At 33.2% G+C, this 12,630-nt stretch overlaps 1 pseudogene; it reads right to left on the reverse strand.

Annotated features, from left to right (window-relative positions):
* Positions 1-6,923: 6,923 nt before the first annotated feature.
* LOC120215533 lies at positions 6,924-9,904 on the reverse strand (annotated as a pseudogene).
* Between the last annotated feature and the right edge of the window lie 2,726 nt (positions 9,905-12,630).

A 12,630-nucleotide genomic window follows, 5' to 3' on the forward strand; every position in this document is an offset into this window, starting at 1 on the left:
TACATATTTAAAAATAAAAAGGAAATGTTGCTAATTTTTCTTTGTTTGTCTGATGTTTATAGAGTATGGGAGTTGGCATAAAGTGTTGGAGATGGCAATGCATAGTTGTGCAGTTGAGTTGGTGTAGCAGGGCATGGGTGCTGCAGCAGGTATGGCTATAGTGATTTTTTTATTTTTGTAATAATAATAATAATATATGTGGGGTAAAAAAATTGGTGATTACATGAACCATCTGGTCTGAGTTTCTTTCGGAAGACCCATTTGTTGCTGATTGGTTTAAATCCTCTAAGCAAATCAATTGATTCTCAAGTATGATTAGACATTATTGATTCTAGTTCATCATTGATAGAGCTTTTCCAGAAACTAGCATCCATATATCTTATAGCTTCCTCATAAGTCTTAGGATCATCATTTAACAGAAAACTTTGAGTTATAAGATCAGATGAGTCTAAATCATTTATCTAAAAAAAAGAAGTGATAAAGTCTGGTCCAATAGATGTTTCAGTTCATTGTCTTTTATTTCTTCTAGGTTCAAATTCAATCTCTTGAGAACCCATAGTAGGTACACTAGAAGAAGTGAATGGTAATATTTCTATTTGTGTTTCCTCATTTAATCTAGGTTTATGAAAAGTATTTTCAAAGAAAACATCATCCCTAGATTTACAAATAGAGTAATCTTGTGAACACATGAACTTGCATGTGGCACTTTTTGTAGCATATCATATAAACACTGCATCAACGGTTTTAGGACCGATGGTGTACTTCTTAAAGTCTGGTAAGGCCACTTTAGCCAGACACCCCCATACTTTCAGGCATTGCAGATTTGTAGCGTAACCTTTCCACAATTCGTATGGAGTAGAATATAATTTCTTGTAAGGTACTCGGTTCAAACTGTGATTTGCGGATAGAATGGCTTCCTCCCATATGTTGTCAGCTAACCTAGAACTTACTAACAACTACTTCATCATCTCTTTTAAAGTTTTGTTTTTCCTCTCGACTATATTGTTTTGTTGAGGAAAGTAGGGAGTAGAAGTTTCGCGAATTATGACATTCTTCTCAAACACCTCTTTTAAGAAATTTGATCCACATCTAACCAGTTTTATTCTCCTATCTAACTGATTCTAAACTTCTACCTTATAAATAAGAAAGAAGTTTTCAGCCTCATTTTTAGTTCTTAGGAGATATACTTTTATGTATCTTAAATATTCATCTGCAAAAGTAATGTAATAGTATTTTCCTCTCTTACTTTTAGAGGTTTAAAGTCTGCTAGATGTATGTATAAGTTCTAACAGTTTAGTCTTTCTCTTAGAAACTATCTTAAAGTGGGGTTTAGCATTTTTGGCTTCTACACAAATCTCACATTTGTTAAAGTTAGTTATGTCTAGTTTATGCAGAATATTCATTTTTATCAGTTTCTTTAAGGAGTGAATATTCACATGTCTTAATCTAGGATGCCACATATCAATAGTCTCAACAGTGAAAACAGAAGTGATAGCTTTATTCTCATTCAATTGAGTTTCTATAACAAATAAACCCTTATTTAGAAAACCTTTCCCAACATAATCACCATTTTGGGAAAGTCACCACTGATTAAATTTCTACGTAGAGCAGGTACATACAAAAAAAATTTAGGGCTAAAGTTTTACCAGAAATCAGCTTTAGTAAAACCTTGCATTTTCCTAGCAATTCAGAGTAGAGTTCCCCAAATATACACGTTCAGCTTTGTCCCCATCCTCAAACTCGATGAAACACTCCTTTCTTGAGCAAAAATGTTTGGAAGCATCGGTGTCCACGACCTATTCAACACTATTCTCGACCAGATTAACCATCAAAACCAAGACAGCAATGACATTATCAGAGTTATTCTTTGCAACGTTCAGTTATTGGCAGTGGTAAGGTTTGTGGTCAACTAGACTGCACACATAATACTTGACGAACTTCCTTTCAGCTTTGGGCTTCCCTGGTTTCGTGAAAGTCAGTGCCTTTCTTGGGTTTCGTCTTCTTGTTTTTACTTCTTCTTTTTGCGGTCTTTTTTCATTTAGATCCTGAGCAGCACTAGACTCAACCAAGTTATATTTAAATGACATTTAACCAATAGAGTTAGTAACCTTATCTTTCAAATGGGTAGCCTCCTCTATCTTTATATGACACACTAGCTCCTCAAGTAAAATGTCCCTCTTTTTATGTTTGAGAAAGTTACGGTAATCAGACTAGGACTTGGGCAGCTTCTCGAACAGGACATTTCCTTGCAGCACTTCACACATTTGCATTCCTTCATCAAGGATATCAGATACTATATTTTCATAATCATGAACTTGATCCATAATCGACTTGTCATCGGTCCTCTTGAATCTCAGCCACTCGTCGACATACTTCTTGATGTCTGCATCATCAGCACCATAGTTCTTCTCAAGCATGTCCCAAATTATCTTAGTACTTATTTTTTTAGGAACATGTCGAAGAGCTTGTTCGACATGTGCCTCAAGAGATGTCCTCGCACTGTCTTGTTATCTTTCTCATACCTTTCAGCAGAAGCAACAGAAATAGCAGTGGCGGAAAAAGTAACGATAGAATTGGGTAAAGCCTTATCACCAGTAGAGGTAATTTCAGGTGTTACTAAACTTATCGTCGGAGTAGAAAGTGAATGTGGCTTCAGCAGCACATAGTCCAAATCAAGTTGCTCGAAGAATCTTAAAATGCATTGGGACCACCTTCGATAATTAGACTCGTCAAATGCATCAAGCATTGAAAGATCGGGAATCAACTTATTCAACGATTAGACATTTTGCAGTATTGAGTTTGTTTCTAAATTGCTGGAAATAAATACTACAAAACGAGACTGATAGCACTGAAAACAAATAAAAAATATTGAACAAATGAACAATTAAAACTGCGTTGAACGAAAAATCACTACCTTAGGAACACATTTTCCCCAATGTGTGTAATCGCTGCAACAGGCGAATCGTCCCCTGAGGTTAACTATGTCGCTTTAAGAATTTGTACACCTGAAATTAGAGTGGACTGCCGACGGTACTACTCTTCTGATAGAATCAGAGGAAAGAAGCTTTGAAATGCTTTAGGTTGAGAGTATATGTGTGACTTGAGAAGCTTAGAAAGTCTCTCTATTTATAGGCTTAGTTCAGGGGTAAAATCATCCACAATGAAATCAGATATAAATCTGATTAATTTTCGAATTTAAACTGTCTGAAAAATGTTGTTATAAACGAATGAATCTAGCCTCAAAATGGTCCAGATTCATCCTTTAATTTTCATCCATTTGTAACTCGTGTAATTACACTTTGTAACTCTTGTAATTACTTTGTAATTGGCACAATAAACACTCTGAACATAGCTGAAATATTGTTCAGATACATCAAAGTTTCACAAATATAATTTCAGAAACTGACGGTTCACATTTTAAACTTTCAGAAATCAAATTAACAACTAATTTATCAGTTGTTACCCTCTGAAATTTAAATCGAACCAGAACACTTTATAGCCTATAAATATCATAATCAGTTCTTTCACAATCTTTTTATGCTCAAGAAAATCTTATGAATTTTCTCCAAAAAGATAGAATTTATGCGGACATGTCGAAGACAAAAATTGCCACGAGTCATGAGCCACGAGTCGAGCCGAGCCGAGACGGACAGTGGCTGCGATGAGCGAGATTATCCCTTGTTCTCTATCACTCAGCAAAGGAAGGGAATGAAAACTATAAATACCCAAGTACAATAGTATATCCCACTCAATGTAGGATAGTATTTACGCGTTACCAACAATCATATACTATTACTAGCTTGCATTCTCATGCAAGTTAATTCGATGAATAAATTAAAATGTATTAAGTAATTTTAGTTTTTATGTCTAAATTTTGAACTATTTTCTCTTACATAATGAAAATAATGAATAAATTTTTCAAGAAAATGAAATGCGATAGATGAAAAAATAGCAAGATGTGACAAACTGCGATACATAAGAACTTAAAAAAAATTATTAGTTCTCTTATTATTTATATTGTCATTTGTTTTTTTACAAGATTTTTTTTTAAATTTTGAATATGAATCTCTGTCTATGTGACATTATTTTCTATGTTCTTGTGGCACGTGTTTTCTCTACTCTTGTGGCACTTATGACTTTTGGTATGTTTTTCGCATACCTTTGCAGTTGTCGCACAAATGATATTTTTTTTTCTGATCGGTTTGTCAGTTGTCAAGTATAGTTAGATGCCCACTTTGGTAAAACATTGTTTGACGACATGATCAGAAATGTGTAGCGAAGCAATCTGTCAGATAATTTGGTTTGCTCAATACTCTTTTATCATTTCATAAAGTGTCTCATTTGACAGAGACGGTGACTTTTTATGAAGGTTACTAGATTCTTTTTATGTTTAGTCGTCATTCTTAACGGAAAATTTTGTTTTTCTTGGTATCTTTGGGCTTAATTTTTTTTTTATATGAGTTTTTTTGTGATTATTGTCCCTATTTTTTTCTCTACGGTTAGGTGTGTTGTAATTACGATTGATTCCTTTATTTTTATTAATGAAATTCTTGTGTCATTGTTCAAATAAAAAAATATACAGAAAAATGAGGAATATATATTTTTTAAAATAAAAATGTCGCAATAATTCAATTAAAATTCATCAAAAAGTAATTCATAACTAAACCAACGAATTTCATATCCGGTAATAATTCAAAATAAGAAACATGAGCTTTGCGATTGCATTGGTTTTGGTTAAAACATAAGTAGAGAACTCAACCATGTTTTAGCAAAGAAGTTCAAAAAAAAAAAAAACTTGCTCCTCCATCTTGAGGTCTTGACACTTTGAAAAATAACTTGTTCCTCATCTTGAAGTCTTGACACTTTGAAAAATAATTTGTTCGTCTATCTTAAGGTCGTGACACTTCAAAATATATATTACTCATCCATCTCCAGACTTTGATACTTAAAAAATAACTTGCTCTTCCTACTTCAGGTCTAGCTACTTTGATGAACGACTTGTTCCTCTATCTTTAGGCATCCGTGTAACTTACTCCTCATTCTTGGAATATATATACTTTTAGTTTCATTCTCTAACAATTTTATTTTCCCCCCTCGTCTTTTCTGTTCTTGAATTTTTTTTCATCACAATCTGAAACAATCCTTTTTTATCCCGTTCAGCCATGTGTTGCCTAACATAAAGTAGATATAAGCACTCATCCTTCTGTCCCTAGAAAGGGGACCCAAGAAGCTTATTCTCTTTAAAACTTAACAAAGCTCACATAAGAAACCTTTGATCCAAGACTCTCTCAACGAGTGATCCTCCTCTGGATTTGAAAAGGATAGACCACAAAATATCAACTAATTTCCTTCATCCACAACCCATTGAGTCAGCATGAGCCATCAACCCCATGTTGAACATTAAACCCACCGTCAGCAGCTTCAAATTTCCATACGCTAATCATGATGATATTCAATTAGTGGTCAAAATATGTGAACTCTTGCCAAATTCGCCAACTCATATCAAACAAGTTTTAGCAAAATTCTCTGTATTAGCTGCCAAGGTAAAATGATCGTTGCAGCTCTCCACTAGTATTTATTTAAAGCAACATATATATGTTAAATCTAATGTTTTGCACTAAAATTGATAAACATTTTAGGAGAAAACATAAATCGGTTTTAAAATGATTTAACTGTTTACTCACCCCCGACTTTAAGAAAAAACGGCTACAAGTATTAGTACCCGAATGTAAAAAAAAGGATAAAAGTGTTGGTTGCAGTTAGATATCTCCTATCCTTTAAATTTTATTTTCTTGTATAATTTGGGTTAGAAGAGGGGAACATAAAGGCTGTTGGATCGCATGCACAGGAGAACAACTTCATTTGCCTTCTTCCTCACTTCTGTTCATACAATGGCCGATGAAGGTTAAAGAAAAAATGGACCTCCTTTTCATCCCTCTCAATCCAAGTGTTGATCAACCCCATCATTTCATCTTCACTTTCCATTTTTACTCGTTGTCAAATCAAATATACGCAGCTCCCCTTTTCTGTGTGTTCATTGACAATAATTCAGAATACAATAGGACTTGGCAAAATTATACAAATATTATTGCCACCTGTGGCTGGTCTTCATCATTCCATGAAGTAACCATATACGGATAAAAACTATATGCACCTCCAACGCCCACTGTTTTGCTTCTTGAACCCTTCCGCTAACATAAAAGGAGTGAAAGGAGAATGGGAAGGTATAAAAAGAGAAGGGTGTGGTAAGCAATGACATGACAGAGATGGGCTATCAGGGAACTGGCATGGGAGATGGAAGTGGAAAAGAAATGATAATACATCATAATATATGGGGGAAGCATGTATCACTTTCCAATGCATATGATTAGAAAATAAAGTTTATCAATCTTCTTATACAAACCAATATTATGTTGCCTTCTGCACTCTATTTCAGATGCATTAATATGTTAAGATTATTGAATCTTCTTTTGATATGCAAGATGATGTGCATTTTAGAACATCAGTTTCTCAATGGGTTGGCCCAACTATTCAGAAATAGAAAGTTTAAGATTCATACGTAACTCTCACAGTGCATTATTCTGCTTTATAACCTCCTAAACATCGAACACCCCCATAAACCTTGAATTCATATTGATCTGGCCCTATCCAAAACTTATCCAATCATTTCACAGCATTTCACAACATATGGTGCCCCTAGGAAATTCTTAAGCTACAAAAGAAAACCATACGGCATTGAGCAGGGAAAACATAAAAACTACCACAACTTAATACAGAACAAGAGAATAACAATGTCTAGTCATGCACACTGACGAAGCAGAATCCTTAACATGCAAGACAATTCTTTTTTTTCCTTTACAACTAAAGGTTAAAATTATGAAAGGGCCTAAGAACAAGAGACCATCTATATCACAAGAGTACTGGACATAAGTTTAGTGTAAGATTAAAGGTTTTATATGTATAATCATTACATAAAGACTTCCATGCCAATAAATTTTGATGACTGGCACAGGGGGCAAAAGCTAAGCTTACTTTCACAGCTTTTACACAGGCAGAGATGCTTACAAGGTAACAGAAGCATGCAGACTTCATTGACTCTGCAAACTTTACAAGTCATCAACTCTTTCACGTCACCGTTCTCCTTGCTGAGCAGATGAAAATCGATGGCTCTGCCATTGCAGCATGAAGCTGTATCATCAACTTCACTATCACCACATCCTTCCTTACTATCCCTACTTTTAGTTTCTGAACAACTCTCTCTTCAACAAGTGAAATTGTCTGAAGTTGACTACTTTGAACCTTCTCTAATACAGCTTGCCGTAACCGGTCACCCTACTTAAAGCAGGGATTTGGAAGACTTTCAGCAAAAACCAAATTCAAAATAACTTTCTGAAAAACATATAATGCACAAAATGATAGAAAGTGAATGCTACAACTAACAACAAAAAAATAGGTTTCACCACGTGAACAACACTAGAGATACAATCAAATTATCCTCCTTCACTAACAACCCTCCGAGCAATTATGCTGCAGGAGCATCAAAGTCTAACTTAATTATTTAAAATCTGATTTTTAAATTAGTTTATTCAAGTCTATGCTTTTTGTTCATTTAATTATTATTTAATGTGATTAGAATAAGACTCCTTCCTAGCCAGAGTTCTAGTATAACTATTATACTAAAGAGTTAAAAGGACTGTTAGAGTTTTATTACAATTACTTTACTGCAGGGTTATTAGGATCAGTTTCTTATTATTATAAAGTAGGTACCTTTTTTATCCCTATTCAATTAGGTCTGCCATCTTCAATTTTCTTAGTGTTCACATTTTTTCTCCTGATCAGATCCTAGGATTTATATTAGAAATCACTTTTAAGCCATGGTAGGATGCGCTAGAGGTCAAGGAAGAGGAAATCAAGGCCAGGAAATGGAAGTTGTCTGAGATGAAATGCATGATTAAAGATATTTGCAGGTTGATCCAAAGGATCATGGGAATTTGATTAAGCTCTGATAATGATAAACTGATCCTAATAACTCTCGTAGAGCATTTATACTAGAACTCTTAGTATTAACTCTCTAGCAGAATAGTTACACTTGAACTTACGATAATTCCTATACTAGAAATCAAGCAATCTTCAATCTAGATTTTACTCAATGCAGAGAAGAGACGTTACCCAATTGTAGCATGACCGATAACATACTCCAAAATTGATGAATACAAATCGAATAATTTATGTGGTGAAAACATGAATACTTCATTTAATTCAATTCCACATATTTTCTCTAATTTCTAGCATCACATAAGTAACCCTTATTTCTATATGGTACACTGTTATTTTCAGGAAAAGGAAATCCAATTAAGCACCTGACGAAATTCATAGTTGGTGAAAACGCAAAAGTGCAGATGGTTAAAGATATTTAATTGCTATTAATTCAGCAAAATGATGAAAATACAATGAAGTAGAAAAACTAAGTCAAAGGTAAGTAAAGTTGAAGCACAATGAATGTTTGCAAGATAAGTGAATGCTGGACTCACTCTCATATCACTTTGCTCATTTGCATCTAGACAAGACACTAACAACCAAATACAACAAAATATCGTGAAATGTGTTAAAGTGGAATGTGCATATCTACCGTTAATAGGCTCAATGGCCAAACAAAGAAACTACGAAAAAATCTGAAACAAACAATAAAAACAATAATTTAGCATTAAAAATTAGGTATGTGATAGATTGTATCGGCTGGATAGTTTGTATAGAAACACAAACTCATCACATGTAGTATATAGCAGTATATAGCATTGATTGTAGCGGAATTATCAAAAAAATAGAATTAAAGCATGATAAATGTGCATGCATTCTATGACCGCAAAACCAATTATTGTCCACATAAGGTGCAAATGACATCCTAAAATATAGACGGAAGGCTACAAAAATCAAGGAAGCTAATGAAACATGATAATTTACATTTGAAAAATTCATCAAGAAGCTTAAATCCATAAAGCCAGACCTGAGCTTTGAGCAATCTATCAATCTCTGCATCCTGCAGCTGCAACTCAATATCAATGTCACCGCCAATGAGAGACAGCAGCGCGAATCAACCGAAGAAGCCATCCGATTATTATTATCTAGTGACAAACCTAATCCTGTTGAGACCGACCGTGCTTGGAAAAAATCAACAGAAGATATCTGTGAATTGTTCTCCAAAAGATCTTGTTCCTTTAGCTTCTTCCTTTTAGATTCAACCACATTATTCCATTGCAACTCAGCTCCTCCATCACTTCCATCTGTAAGAGGAATCGAACCGGTGCAAAACCAACAACATGAACTAAACCAATAAAAAAGCAACATACCCAATAGTTATAAAAAAAATTCTTGAATGAAAAAAAAAAAATTCCCAGAAATATTAAACAACAAAGTTCCAATTTTGATGCTCAAAAAGTAAAAGAACGAAATAATAATGTAGTAATTTAAGCCAACTACCACTAAACAAGTTCGAATTTTTACTTATAAATTCAATAGAAAATAAAGATAAAATAATAAAAAAGAACAGAAGGGTATTACAAGGAGGGACATAGGGAGGATGCTGAGACGAATCTAGTAAATCAGGCGTATTGTAATAAGCAAGTGGCGGCGAAACCTGACCATCAATTGCGTATAAGTTCCTGAAATCAAACACAAATAGAAACATATTATAATTTCAATTTAGGATTAAATCTTTTCCTGTAGTAATTATAGATTGAATTTTGAGGGGTATTTACCTGAAATTCTTGGATTGTTCTTGTTGTTGAGGTTGATAGTGCTGCTGAAACTGGTGCTGAGGGAAAGCCATCTTTGGGAGGAACAAATGTTCCGGAAACTAGAGGGATAAACGGAGATCAATCTCTTTAATGGCGTAGAGGCCGATGCAGAGAATATTCTTTTTATTTCTATTTTGACCTCGTTATTTACTTTATTTGGGGATTGGCCTCTCCTGTACCTTTAATTTTCCAAACGACCCCTCCTTGTTTTGTTTCTTATGCATTAGGCCAATTCAGAAAGGTAACAATTAAAATAAAAATTTATATATACATTTGATACGGCACATTCATTCAAGTTAATACTTTTAATACAGTGTTTTGAAAATCAGATCAGATCGACGGTTTAACCGGGAATCGCTGTCTAGTCCGGTTCAAACTATACCGGTTGAACCGTTATTAGTGAACCGGCCAGAACCGCTGAACCGTTCGAATCGGACCAGCTGAAAACTAGAAAAAACCAAAAAAAAACCACCAATTTTGTTTTTTTTTTTAAATTAAACCAAACGACGTCGTTTGTTAAACGAGCCAAGTCGAACTCAAGTATTGCTGAGCTCAACTCAAACTTTAAAAGTAAGCTTAACTCGACTCAAACTCACGAACTAAAAATTATCAAGTTCAACTCGAACTCGAAATATAATATTAAAACTTGAACTCGAAAAGGCTTGAACTCAAAAACAATTTAGAAGCTCGATTGAAGCCTAAAATTCAAGTTTGATTGAAGTGAAAGAATAGTTCACTCTATGCTCACCAAAAGGCTCCATGATTTTGAATGTCAAATTACCTCTATTATTTATAGAAGTTAGTTGGGATGCTCTTCTATGTTTCTTAGCATGTGGATTGTTTGTTCTCATATTTTTACTTTTTAGACTTTTGGGATGTTCTTCTATGTTTCTTAGCCATGTGTGAGATTGTTTTTTTAAAAAATTAAACAATATCATTTGTTATGATTTTTTAGCCCCAAATTTATTTTTTAATTATAGTTATATAATTATATTTATTATTTAATATGTTTTACCTTAAATATTATGTTGTAATTAATTTGAATCATTTTGTTTCACTTGTTTTTATGGTTTTTAACTTATATATGTTATGACTTCCTTTGAATATGACTTGTGATATACACAATTATTTTTTATTAAATATTTTTGGTATTTTTATTTAATTTTTTAAATAATTATTACGTCGTCCGGTTCTTCCGACCGATCGGACCGGTTCGACCGGTTAAACCAGTAAACCGATAGCATGACCGGTTCGCTAACCGGTCCGGTTCTGAAAACCATGCTTTAATATATAATCAACTTTTTCAGTATTGTTATTAATGGTGTTAACTTTTAATATTATGAGAAAATAAGATTATATTATGTGTTAATAATAATTTTATCATTTTTTTAAAAAAATAAATAAAAATATAATTTAATCGATTGACCTTACCAATTTCTCCCCCAATCAACTAGTCTAGTGTTGAAGTTTGAATTCAAAATATTTTGATATAATAAATTTAAAATATTTTAAACTTAATTAAATAAAAATAATTCAAAATTCAAACAAACTTAAAAACTACGTTTTAAACTGAATTTCAACTTAACTGAACGTTTTGAAAATCATGATCATTTTTCGCAATTGAAAATAAAGTGTTGTAAGTTTTAAGGCAAACAATATCAAACTCCTCACAAAAATGATCAAATAAGTAGCAAAAAGGTCGGATCCCTTCGACCCTATTAATAAAAAGTATTGATTTTTTTTTTTTTTTGAAATTACAAAAGGATCGATCATTTGTGTTAAAAATGATTCATCTCTCGGCGTAATGCCAAAAATTACCTCTAATGTTTGATTACATAATCACTTTGATTCATATAATTTTTTGGATTATTTTGACTTCAACGTTTTACTTGAGACAACAAGGTTTCTCCGTGGATGAAAATCGCTAGTCAATAAATGGCTAACGATCCAAAACTAGGAACCGTTTTATCCTAAAATAAAACAATGATGGTAAAAGTTCTCTAAGAAAAATAATAAGGGCTAAAAATGACTATTTAATCAAATGTTAGATGTATTATTGCCCTGAAATAAAACATTGGGTCAAAATGCTCCCACAAAAAATAAGAGATAAAGTGATTATTTAATCAAACGTTAAGAGTATTTTTTGACGTTATGCTTATTTTTTGAGGTAACAACTCTTTTGCATTTTTAACGGCTAATAATGACGAGTAACCATAGGGATTTGGGGTGTTAAAAAATACTTGATCTGAACTATTTAATTCGTCGATCAGTTCACTCAATTAAAAATTATTAGGTATTTATAATAAAAATATCTGAATTTACGGATTGAATACCTTACCTGCTATTTTTCATGAGTTTTTGGGTCAGGACTGATTCACAAAATTTCTCTTAATCAAATATTCAATTACTCGATACACGATTTCTTTTTATTTTTTATATTATTTAACTGGAATTCATTAATTTTAACCGTGTAATGCCTCGCTCACCGGTCACCACAGTCCCTTATCGCATATTAGTTTTAGGCAATTTTACCCAAATATCATCATCAAAAAAAACATAAGAAGTACGATTTTAGCACCCTTTTCCGAATATGTGCCAAGCTAGTACAAAATAAGGAGGTACATTTTTTTTAAATGAGCCTTGTTCATGCCTTCTTTTCCTGCCAACAGTTCTCGCCGAACCTTCCCGCCTAACTTACCCGCCTAAACCCCTCCCCTTCCCTCAACTAATCACGTCAAAAATTATATTAATATCATCTTTCTATTTATAATTTCTTTCAAGTTGGTTCAAATCGTGGTCGGGAAAACTTTCTGAAGGTATAAATTTATTTTTATTC

Source organism: Hibiscus syriacus, unplaced genomic scaffold, assembly GCF_006381635.1.
Source record: "Hibiscus syriacus cultivar Baekdansim isolate YM2019G1 unplaced genomic scaffold, ASM638163v2 tig00110123_pilon, whole genome shotgun sequence".
Taxonomy (NCBI): domain Eukaryota; kingdom Viridiplantae; phylum Streptophyta; class Magnoliopsida; order Malvales; family Malvaceae; genus Hibiscus; species Hibiscus syriacus.